The following is a 13352-nucleotide window of genomic DNA, read 5'->3' on the forward strand; positions in this document are numbered from 1 at the left end:
GAGGAGCTGGACAGCCCTGGGAACAAAGGTTGCTCTTCTCCTCTGTGTCCTGCAGCAGGGACAGCGAAGCCGGCGTCCTGAGGGGAGCCACTCAAACGCTGGGGCATGATCCGACCTGCTAGCCTGATTGTCTGTTGCTCATAGATGGATGTCAAAGTCCTTACAGGTAGTCCAATGATCTTAGAGCAGACTGTGACCGTGCTCTGCAGGCGGTTTCTGTTCTGGAGGGTGGTGGAGTGAAACCAGCAGGTTATAGAAAAAGTAATAATGCTCTCAATGAAGGAGTAGTAGAAGGTCAGAAGAATGTTCTTACTGACTCCAAAGGAATTGAGCTTCCTTAGGAGGTATTTTCGCTGCTGACATTTCCTGAGAATCTCCTCGGTGTTGGAGAAGAATTTCAGCAGGCTGTCGAAGATGGTACCCAGGTACTTATACTCCTCTACTAGTTCGACAGGCTTCCCATGGATTGTGGTGATCGCTGATGCAGCCAGTTCCCTCTGCTTGTTGGAGAAGGTCACCACCATGTCTTTGGTCTTGCTCACATTCAGTTCGAGGCAGGAGCTGTCACACCACTCATCAAACTCCTGAAGAACTGGTCCATGGTGCTGAGAGGGGCCTGACAGCAGAGACAGGAGAACTGTGTCGTCCGCGTACTTCACCAGGTGACAGTTTGGCTGTGTGGTTCTGCAGTCATCGGTGTAGAGGATGAAGAGCAGAGGTGAGAGCATGCAGCCCTGAGAGGAGCCAGTTGAGGTGTGTTGGACACCTCAACTGGTGTGTTGTCATGACATCACAAAGGGCAGTAACCCCTCCCCCAGGTGGGTGACACTCCCACAGCTAGGTGTACACCCTTTGTACAGTGTGTGCAAATTCCCAAAATTAGCCTCTGATATCAAATTACTGTATTTGAACGAGGCTGAAAACAAAATGAAAAAAAAATAACCAACCAGCAACCTTGGTGTTGGACAAATCAAGCCAAGACAGAAAAGCAAAGAACTGCAGTTCCTCGAGTGTCCACTTGAGGCTCGCTCCTAAAGCCCCATCGCAGTGTTTTGCACTTCCACATTGGCTTAGTCAACACCAGAAGTTGCTTTTTGTCTTTTCTTGGAAAACCACAAGGTCAACCTTTCTCTCTGTCCTACATTTCACTCATCTAAATAGTTCTATACACGGATCACTCTATCTCTGCAGAGCTGCTTGTTTGGCTTTCGACTGTAGTCTTGCTATTATTATATTATTATAATATCTTGAGATATTTCTCAAGATGTTCATGTTTCTTTGTTGAAGAGGAGAGTGCTCAGTCTCGAGCTGTATTGTGAAACCCGGCCTGGAAAAACACCCTTTGTATAATTGCCTGCTGAATGTATGTTGACAGCACATTTAGAACAAATTCCCAACTGGCCAAAATGATTTCCAATACACTCTATGTTCTGCAAAGGCCATGGATGAAAGCTTCATACCATTAGCACTTGCTTGACTAATGCATTCCTCCAGTTCCTGTGTTTATCTCTTGGACATTACAGTATAAGCCCCAGTAGAGCCGCCTCCGCAGTCAACTGTACGGGTGATCAACTTTCACAGACCCCCCAAGTTAATACACACTTTGGCAACCAACCATCTCTGCACTGTTTTGGCATTGTCCTGTGGTGAACGGGGACTGTTATCATCAACTAATTAATGTGTAATGAATAGGCTTTTTAAATGGAGAGCAGGATAACAAATGTGCTGCGGATGCTAGCTGCTGCACTAATAAATCAAACGAGCGACTGTAACCGTGCAGAGCTCTCACGCACACTCCGGCTTTATGAATGAGCTGTCAGCTCGGCTCCGTCCACTGATGGCAGCTAAAGTTCAGCGCTCTGACCTTTGACGTGACGCTTACCTCTATGATGTGGTAGCTGAAGGGAAGGGGTTGAAAAGTATTTGACAGTATATTTTAATAAAGACCAGGGTTGCCAGTTCTGAGTGATAAAATCAGCACAACAACCAATAAAACAAAACAAAAAAGGACCACAAATCAAAATACACCATGCAAAAAAATATGCACTGATTCAACTAAGTTGAAGTTAGTTTAAACTAACATAACTTAGGGGCATGAACAAAAAAGACTGGCACCTTTAGTTTAGAGGTTAGTCCAAGGAATAGTAGGGAATGACCTACTGGAGGATCTGGGGTTGCACGGGGGCTCGTAGGGGGTCAGAAGGTACTTTCACTTTGTCCAGTTCGGAGCCAATGGAGGTGTATACATGCAAGAATAAATCGACCCCCAACCCCAGTATCAAGGTCTGTTAGTCCAATTTAGAGAAGTCATACTTGCATGTTTACATATTTTAAACGTCAAGTTTTAGACAGACTAACACAATACATCAACTTTATTTTAAATTGCAATTAAACAAACTGAATGATATTTATAATTACAAGTATCAATCAATCAGGCTTTATCTATTATTATTATTATTTATCCTTTCATAAATCAGATGCAATTCCAAGTGCTTTACAGTGACTGAAAAACGAGAAGAAACATAAACAAGTGACAACACAGAGTAGAAATAAAAATGGATTTAGAAGTAGACACCAATGCACAACAACAGGAAATAAAACATTATAGAGTAGATTTTTTTTTTTTTACTGGCATTGATTGTTTGTTAGATATTTGTTTTGGGTCTTTTTGTGCCGAGAAAGGACGGTGGATAGAAATGGTCAGAAATCAGAGAGAGAGAGGGATTGACATGCGGGAAAGGAGCCACAGGACGAATTTGAACCTGGGCCACCTGCTTGGAGGACTATAGCCTCAGTGCATGGGGCCCTCGAACTAACCACTAAGCTACCTGCGCCCCGATTGTTTGTTTTTTTATGAAATAATGATGTAGAGCTTATTCAAACCCCAAGGATTATCTTTTGTGAAACGCTTCTTAACAAGCTTAATTTTTAATTTGAGTACAACACAGTGGATGTGATGGAGAGTTACATGTTTGTTGCCAAAGAGGTCCTTGTCATCATGTCACATTGTCATTACTTCCTTTTCTGGGGTTAAAATATCACCTCTGGTTTACTTTTCCTCCAGACACATCTTCTGCCTCCAATCAGCCGATGTTACAGTCGTTTACGCAACTGCTTCATTAACAGCACAAGTCAAACATCCTTTTGCCGTTTTCCTTCAGTTTCATATACAATTCAAGTGAGAAAAAAAAAGGAAGAGGGAAAATGTTGCCATCTGGTGCGACTTAAAAAACCAAGACCCCCTGTCCTTCCACCATCAGCCTCAGAAAGGGAAACGACAAAAAGAGGAAAATGGAGCTGGGAAGCCAACGGCAACCATGAATCATAACCTCGCTCATCAAGTCTCATTGCACAGAGTGAGCCTGTTCACAGAGGCGAGGCAGTTTGCTGGTTTCTCAGCGGGCCTCATCAGTGAGCTTGTACCACACTAATACATGTGAGGAGCTCTGTCAGCCCCCCTCTGCCACCAACCAGCAACCCATTATTACAAACCACACACACTGGCACACCACTGCTGCTCTGAATGCACGGCAGATTGGAGGAGAGGATTTCTGTGTGTGGCGCAATCAATCTGTGTGTGTTTGTGTGTGTCTAAAGTTTTGGTTTAATACCCTAAAAATGTGTGTTAGGTGTGTGTTTCCGTTCTGATCCGAGGACACATCTGCAGCACATGGAGTTAAGAGTACAGTCTCCTCTTTGCTTACCTGCCACTGAGCAAGACAAGATGTCTGTAATGATCGACCCAGCAGCACCTGGCAACCCCCCACCATCAGGGGGTTGTAGCAAAATGCTCAGAATGTCTTTTTATTCAATGCATGCTGATGGAGGAAGCATCCAGCCAGATCTTTGAGAAGACCAACATGAGATGGCCGTGACTTCTTGTCAGAGGTGTGGACTCGAGTCAGACTCACCTCCACATCACAACCAACTAGAGGACAAAAAGAGTAAATTAAGTTTGACTCCATGTTTGTATTTCTGTCTCCTCGACCTTTTGGACATTGCTTTACATTTTTCTTGTTCCGTTTGCTGTAAAAGCCTTATGAATAGATTTCTAATATTTTACTCAGCTGTTATCATATTTATTTAGCATTATTTGAAACTGAAGTTTGAAATCTTGATTGAACTTTATTCATCCGTGTATTACCTCTAAAAAACAAGGAGGAGAAAAACTGGAAGTTCACGCCAGGGCTGCCCCACTTTTCTCCGTCACTCAAGACATTTAAAGAATTCAGCCGTGCAAAATCTGCTGAAACAAAATACATTTAGCAGGTGCTGAAGATGCAGAAGACACCCAATGGTCTGCTTTGCTTTAAATGGTTTACAAACTTTGACTGACCTCTGTGAACCTACAGATAAATATACAATCCAAAAACAGCAGGAATGCTGCAGTGTGTAATAATAGTTACTATCTTACTGATTGATGTCAAAGTAGTTTTGTTTTAATCAGTTATTTGATATAAAAAAAACAAACAGCTGATGTATGTTATGATCGACAGCTCTGCTAACAAAATGTGGCTCCTTGTAGGGTTCTCAAACAGGTTATCAGAGTAGAGGAGTTACGGTGGGAGAAAGTTTAAGGAAAAAACAAACAATGCAGTCTTTGAACTTTGCAAAAATGTGAGAATCTGCTGCAAGCTGACTCCAGAATCAATTCTGCTGAGGGATCTTAGACGTGTAACCCAGAACTTCCCCCAGATATGTCTGCATTTGGTCGACTGCTCCGCTTCGTCAGGCTCCGTGCATAAAAATCGGATTGCTGGATTGCTGAGACAAAGGAATTCCTGCAAAAATTGTACAGATTAACTTGCGACAGCGTGAGATATTACAATATTTGTTGTATAAAACCGGATAAAACCCTTTTAACACATAAACAAACACATGTATGGTCATTGTTCTTAACCTTCAAAATGGAGTGTTTTATTCTGAAAATAAATAGAATGTTTTAGTGTTGTTTCGATGTCTGACTTCCTGTACTGCTCAGTCGTAAATTGATGCGCCGTGCTCCAGCAAAAATAGAAGCCTTTCAAATCTGCTGCAGATGGCTTCGGACCGCTGGGACGCAGCACAGTAGAGCCAGTGAAAGCACTCACATTGAAGAAAGTAAAAATCCATTAGCGCCACAGTCTTTATGGAGCCGACACAAACCGAACACGCATCTGGTGGAATTTAAAATTATCTGTAAGCTAAAGGTGTGTTTTGTTTTTTTGTTGGCATGGCGTTAGTTCGATCAGTCAGCTCATTTCTATTTCTTGGCTCCAAATTACGTCACCACCGCAATAAGTCAGAGTCTATTATAAGGGAACTTTGGCTTCACATGTGGACAATGTAGAAGATTGAGATGCACTGTCCATGTTTATACATATATAATATACTGTCAATGTTTGAGCTTTGCTCTAAATTTTAAAATGTAATGTTCAGTTTAAAAAAATATTATTTAGTCTAAGTAGAGTGCAAAGGATTGAGTCGTCCTGTCTGTCTAGTTTCTGTCTAGTCTCTATGCAGAGCAGCGGACACTTCCTCTACATTAATTCTACGTCTGTGTGCTGCATGCTGTAATTCTGCGCTGCTCACCAAAGAGCCCGCTGTAATAAAGTTCTCTCATCCAGAGGGTCACTGGTGCTTGATGAGCAGAGAAATTACACTGTTCCTCATTTTGATGAATGGGCGGATTCCTGTCAGCGTTATGTTCTGCCGTATTAGTTATTTTCCTCAAGTGGATAAAGGCTGATGCATGTGTTTTCTGTATCATCCCTGTGTAAGTGCCTCCTTATTGCCTCCATATAGTGTGAGGTGTAATAGTGTAGGATGCCGTAAGGCTTACACGGGATGAGTTAGGGTCAAATAAATCCTCTGATGTTGTTCTGCCTGATAGCCTTAGATATTTATGGCTAATCAGACAGAGCAGATATCATTTTTGATCACATTTTATTTGGATACTTAAAGACTGATTGCAGGAGAGCATCTTTATGTTTGTTCTGTCATTATGACTTTGAAAGGTTGCTTGTTTTAGAGTTAAAACGAGGCTTACAGGCATCTGCACACATTCAAGTTTTTTTCTTCTCTTAGTTATCATGGTTATAAAATTGCAATTTCTCCATATAATCCTTTCTCATTATTCATGAATAAACTTTAACTGTCAGGGTGTACCTTCAACAGAAGCACCGTTACAGAACAAACAAATCAATGTTTGAAAAAAGAAAAATATGGAAACTGACTGCAGAATGACTCAGCCTGGTGCTGCAGACTGTGAACCAAATAAAGAAATCTAATCTAAATGCGCTGTTGCAAATGTCACGAGTAAAAGATTAATATTGACTGAGGGAAATTAAGGCTCCTGGAGAGAGAGGGAGAGAGAGACAGAGGTAGAGCGAGAGAGAGCACATATTAGGCAGCCGAGATTGAAAAGGCAACAAGAGTTTGTTCATTTTCCATCTGCCTCTCTCTAAACCATCAGTACAGTTTTGGATTGGAGCTCAAGAAGAAAGCCAAAACAAAGGTTGAAAAGAAATCCATAGAGACCGATATCAGGCTGTGAAAACTGATACAGAAAGTATTTCTAAGGTTTGTCTTAACAGATTTCTTCAATAAAAGCTATAAACCCATTCCACACACTATTTTCATTTGTTTTTGAGTATCAAATCTGAAATCCCAAAGGGCCTGATGTTGATATTCTGCTCTTCCCCATGTGTCTCATCCCTCATTGCTCTTTGTCTCGACCCTCTTGCTCTCTCACATACTTTCCCTTTTTCACACATTAGCCAATTACCAACACAGGGTAATCAAATCTGTCTTTTAAATCCGCACCCTGGTCATCTGCTGCGCGAGAGGGATAGCATTAGTTATCCATCAGTGGTGATCTGTTGGCTTAAGTTTCTATTGCATTACAGGGCCGGGCTGGGGCGGGTCAATTAGATTTGTCTTTAACGCAGCTGCTTGATGGAGGCGGTTTTAAAAAGCTCTTTGTGTGTGTTGGTCTGTTGATTGTGTGTTGTGCGACTCTCGGAGCATGTCTGAATTTGCTCATGCATGTACAAGTGTGTCTATGACATCTCTGTTTGTGTATGCCAACGTGGATGCAAGTCCATTTTGCCATTTAACATACACACTGTGTCTTTTGCTCCGATTGGCGGCGAGGTCAGAGGTCGTCTGGTATGATGGAGCCAACAGGAAGTGACATCTGTTGTCTGACATCTGACAAGGATGGATTGCATGACTGATGCGCAAGGGGCCACATCGAGGGTTCCCAGGTCAGCCGGCGCTCGCCTGGAGGTCAGCAAGGGTCACGGCTCCTCTCGAACTTTCTCCCCCTGCAGACTCCAGGAAGCAAATCAACTTCAAACAGCAGCTGATCATCTCGGGGGTAATTGCAAATCAAATGGCGCTCTCATTCTGCTTGAAGGGCACCCTCGTCTGTCTTTTCACGCCAAACAAGAGGCAGCTTCCTCTCCTACTCTCCTTTTCTCGTTGCAATTTGTCTTTCCCCCCCTCTCTCTTTTGGGCTGCATTTTTCCCCCTAATTGTGATGAAGGATATTTCCTTTTGCATGTGGAGAAACCCGTGCTGCAGGAACGAGGCAAACAGGACAATATGATACACAGCTTCATTTTGTGCGACTGTGCATGTATGGTTCTCTTGAGTGCCAGCTGACAAACACACAGGCCTGCACAGAGCCAGCTGCCTTCAGAGTACAGTGGCTGTCTTTGTGTAAACAGTCTGAGCCCAATCTCGCTGCATTTACTCTTCATTAGCATAGCAGCTTTTTCCAAATTACATCTTTTGCACATGACCAGCCTGTGTTTCCTCAGAAATCAGGAAGTGACACTTTCACATGATGATGGCATGTCCTGTAGAAACAAGGCCGATAGATGATAAACAATTTGTGTAACACAGTCATCTTCAAACACATTCAAGGTTTAAACCTTTGAGATCATATTTAAGAGCGCAATGTGAGACTGAAGTAGTTATTTAATTTTCAGAACATGCACATATATAAACTTCTTGATGTTATTGCTTATTCAAACCAGAACAATAACCTATTATTACAGACCTGCAGGGCATGAATATTATCTGCGATGTGCATTGGCAGAAGTTCTGCTCTCCACATGTTCTCATTATTCTCTCTTTCCTCAGCTCTTTTGCAAGACAGCCTTGAAGTTGTCAACAAACTGACTCCAACTAATCTGAGGGTAGCTGACAGTGAACTGTGGCATTGACTGATTTTTTTCAAATTGTGTTGTTTATATGTTTATATAATGTTTATAGTATTCAGAGATGTGTCTCAGGCATGTATGATGAGAGTGACTTTAAGGTGCAAGTACAGAAAGAGATGTTTCTTCTTCTTTGTGGTTCAGGCAGTCTGCATGTGTTCACATCAGCATGTTGATGGAACTATCTTGCGCAGTAATATGTGCATTTAAAAAAAACTAAACACATGATTTTGGTGGCCTAACACAAAGAATTGTGACAGTTTCACAACATGTATCACATGCTCAAACAGCATTCTCATTCTCCTGCTTGCACATTGCATTTAAATTGTTTATGTGTCGCCGGCTCACAGTTGTTAAAACATCACCCGCTGGCACCATACTACACAGTTAAGAGGTTGTGGGCATTGGTTGTGTTTCTGCGGGCTCAGGTTGGACCAGCGATGCTGCAGGACTCACATGCTGCTGTTGCTACATTATAAATGGCATCTTGATGTACAGTGTCAGTGTTTCACAGTGTAAGTGGGGCCGTGTGTGTTTGTCAGTTGCTCCTCAGAATGACATGCAGCCACTTAAAGCCAGCTGCCTCCAGAGCGGTGTGCTATATGGCGATCTGGGCGAGCTTGTTAAAGGACAGCCTCGAGGCTGGCTTTCTCAAATTACTCCTGTGTGGAAGTGGAAAAGAGAGCCAGCCGCTCTCCTGTGTGGCTTTACTTAATTGCAAAAGGAGGCGACGGAACCATCCCTCCTAAATCTCAGCACTTATTGGGCACAATTTCATGGATGAGAAATACAAAAGAGCGTTATTGTGTACGTAATGTTCCACATGTCAGGGGAGCGCTGATGGAAGAGTCCGGGGTAGCTCTAGGATTCTTTCTTGCAATGAGCCATGCAGGATGTCCTTACACGCTGCTATCACTGTGTTTCTCAGGGGTATCCGTGTAAAAAATGAACATCCTATAATTTCTCCTGCTCGCTCCGGGCACTGTTTCAATTACAACCTTTCAATTTAAAATACTAAAGATCATTCTCCTCCGTATCTCTGGCTGCGAAATGGGTGTGAATTTATGGAAAGGTCAGCATTAAATTAGAAAGGATGGGACCTGCAGGGAGCTGGCACTCGGATGACCATCACTTCATATAAGTTATAGAGATATGTGCTTTTCACCGGGTGGCGTTTGGATCGCTTTCCATTAACAATAGGGTTATAGAGAGCGTTACATGCATTTTCACAGAGCTTGAGTAACTGATACCCTATTTCCCATCATCCCTTAAGTCCTCCAAGTGTTAGAGCATGTTGAAAAAAGTGCATGTTAATAATAAAAAAGCAATGGATAGGACTGCAGTCTTTTTGGAACAGCTGTCAAATAAAAAGCCTTGACGACAGACAGCTTTTCAGCACAAGTGCAGCTGTGAACCTGAAGTGCAATGTGACACACAGTCATTTCACACAGCTGATCCTATTTGTGTGTTTGTGAAAGGCTGGATGCATCCGTGTGTAAGTGTGACTTCATACACGTACAGTATAATATACAGTGACGGTTACACTATGTGCCATCCATTAGGGAAGTTCATCCACTGCTGCACCGAGCTAATTATGAAGCTTTGCTGCCAATTTGGACACACAACTCCATCCAAGCTTCATGTTTTTATTCATGAGCTTCAATTGTATTTCCACGACAGAATCGACATTCATTTGCATTCAATTTCTTCTATCATCCGATGTCTAGTCCCCTATATTTCTGTGCATTCTGTAACACAATCTCAATATGACTCCCATGTGCCTGTAATTATGTTGAAGGAGGTAATGAAATCCTTAATTATTATTATTCATGGAGCAATCCCTGTGTGACAGATCGGCTACATTGTTGGAGATGGGCCGTGTTGACAGATTTGAATGACACCAGACTGCAGAGAAAAGTTATCTCTTGCAGGAACATACTGCCTTTTTGATTGATTTCTTCAATCGCAGAACTATGACCAAGATTTAAGCTGAAAAGGAGAAATGGATTTAGTGTTGCTGATACTAAATTCAAGGTACTGTGTTGTTTTCAGAAGTCAAACTGAATGTAGTCAGCATCTTGTTGTTACTGTCCACACTCAGGTGGGAGCGAGAATCAAAAGCAACAACACAAACGGTGACATGACAAAGAAATTAATGTGATAAGCATGCCAGAATCAGCCAGTTGTGACCTTTTTTGTTTGAAATGTTTCAGTGACATTGTTTAAAGACCACATATTATCAACATGTTCAGCATCTTTGCATGATTTACAGCTCAAAAAAGCCTTTATTTATCGGAGAGAGGCGTCAGTAAAAACCCTAATTTCAGTCATCTGTTTGTTCAGATGCTGTCTCTTTAAGGCCCCCCATTGGCTCTCTCCAGTACTGGGAGAAGAGAGCCAATGTAAGAGGCTTCACCATCTTACGTAGAGGCTTGAAGCCGTCTGGGGAAGTTCTTTGTTTCATATCGGGTAACTATGGAGTGATTTGCAGAACAAGCCGTTTAGCGCCCTCTGCAGAATCATCCTGGGATAACTCCAACATATGTTTACCTCATGATCTGAAACTTTGCCCCGATTATTCTGGACATCCAGCAATGTAACACTATTATGTGAGTTTTAAAACGGGGATCAGAATAAAAGGTCAACTTTAATGTGGGCTAAAATTAACACTAGTTCTTATTCTAAATGTCATGGCTGATGAAATCATTCTGCTGTCAAATCAACTAACATGTCCACTAAGATACCATTTTCTATGAATAATTATAAGGATCAGTCGTATTAGGATTAATCAGCTAGCCGTTACAACGTCACTCCTTTAATCTGGCCAAATATATGATAATAAAATAGACATTCTCAATATAGCAGGTATAGATTATCCCAGTGAGTCTGGATGAATAAATTGATGTTATGCCTCAAGACAGTTTATTCATCCTCCAGCAAACAATATGTTCGTTGGAGTTTGTTGGCAAAAAAAGCTAACCTCAGCGAACAAATGAAACACAGCGTTAATTCCTCTTCACAGTAATGTTTGTGGGGTTGGTGCTTGATGACATTTGCACATTTTGCACAGTGTTTAAACGCACAGTATTTAAATTCCTCCACCAGGGGGCTCTCAATCGAAACAATACCAAAAGATGACGTCGATGCTGGCGGGGAATCATGGGAGTTCTTTCTGCTACTCTCGACCCCCTGTGAAAACGAACTCCTTGTTAACCGTAGTAAAGACGACCGGGAGGAACCGACCTGAAGAAGAGAATATGTTTACAGACGAGTTAATGTATCATAGTATACTTTACATGAAGTTTTTATCACAGCAGCAGTACGGCAGCTTTCTTTAGCAGCTCACGCCTCCTTATGCAACGTTCTTTGACGTAACATACAGTGTTTCCACGGCAACGATAAACATTTTATGCCTGTCGTGGCGGCTGCTGCGACAAGACTCTTCCCGTGACAACTATAAAATGACGGATTTCTCTGGCTTTGATAACTGTTGGAAATATTTGAGGTACTCAAGAAAAAAAAGATATAAATCATTTTCAAGTAATTTAGATATCTGAATGTAAACATTGTCATACAATTCTGCATAATTATACCGCTAAAAGTAATGCAAAAAATCCAAATTGCTCCCTCAAAGCATCATAAAAAGGATAATTGGCCATAAGATTCTGATGCAGATGTGAAACAGACTAAACAGAAGAATGTTTTTTATTTTAGTTACCACTCAAGATTAAGTGTGAAAGACAAATTATTTATTTTGACATATCTGAAACAACCTAACCCCCTTTATAAAATGTCTGAAGATCCTGCTGTCCTGGTGTTTTTTATTGATATGTGAGCTTCTGCACAAAGGCAGTCTCTCCTCTGCTCTGCTCTCTGTGTCTCACGGACCGAGACGACACTAGGGAGCACACTAACTCCAGAAATAAGAGGAAGACAGAGAGAGGGATAAAAAGGGAGGGCTGGATGGGGGAGGTTCAGGGGGGTTCAGAGAGAAGGAGGTGGCTTACGGGCTTCAGGGCGAAAGAAAAGAAAGAAAAGCAAGAGAGAGAGAAACAGAAAAAAAATGAGAGAGCGAGAGAACGGGTATCTGGCTTTATGGGCTCGATGGAGAGTGAAAGGGAGGGGAGATCAGAGCAAGAGTGAACCGTGTGTGCACAAGTTGTGTGTGTGTGTGTGTGTGTGTGTGTGTGTGTGTGTGTGTAAAAGGGGAACTGTGGTGTCAGGCTTGATTTCATTACCGGAGCTAATCAGGTCCATATACTTTAAGTGCTGCTTTAATTTGTCTAATCTCTGCAGGATATGGCGGCTGCCCTCTGGCTGTATGGCTGCTTTGCCTTGAAAAGCTGTTGAAGAGCACACAGACATGCACTGACTCTGACCTCAGGATGGAAGATACGGTTCCTCTCAAATTAAGACGTACATATTTTCATTAACATAGTGACTGAAGAAGACGCTGACATATCTTGGCCTACATGCTGGATATTCATATCCAGTCTTTGCAAGGAGACATTGACCAACAGTGATTCAAGAACCAGAGAATACATCCGATTCTAGCAGACACACTTCTCCCACTGATGTTCAAACAAATATCAGCTCCATTTTTTGCCTCTGGAGGTTTGGCTGAACTCAGTCGTCGCCTAAATTATTGATCATGCCAGCAGTTTGTTTACTGCTGCTCAAAGTAAAACTGTCTGAGCACCTACTGCAGAAATATGACACAAGTGTTGCTGACTTGTGGCCCATGTATGATGCTCAGAGTTTTGCTTGTGAGACTGAAGTCAGAATGAAGATAGTTACGCATTTAAAGCAGGGCATTTAAGCCCGTGTTGAATGTGGTGACCCTTGTGGACAAAATTGCTAAACCTTATGTGGTGAAGGAAGTGTTAAAGGAGCAATATGTAACTTTGACACCCAGTGTTTAAAATGGGTACTGCGGTCTAAATTCAAAACACTGGACAGAGCTGTCTCCCGCCAGCCCCCTCCTCCTGCTCACAAAGATTGCCATGGACACCTACTTTTGTAGCTTTCTGATGACACGTGCCTTTCTCAGCCTGTTTGTACGAGGACACGGACCCTCGCATCATATTTCACTGAGGTACAGACTTTTGTTCAGAGGTGTGATGCAAACTACCTTGTTGTAAATGT

The sequence above is a fragment of the Labrus bergylta genome, chromosome 13 (assembly GCF_963930695.1).
Source record: "Labrus bergylta chromosome 13, fLabBer1.1, whole genome shotgun sequence".
Lineage (NCBI taxonomy): Eukaryota > Metazoa > Chordata > Actinopteri > Labriformes > Labridae > Labrus > Labrus bergylta.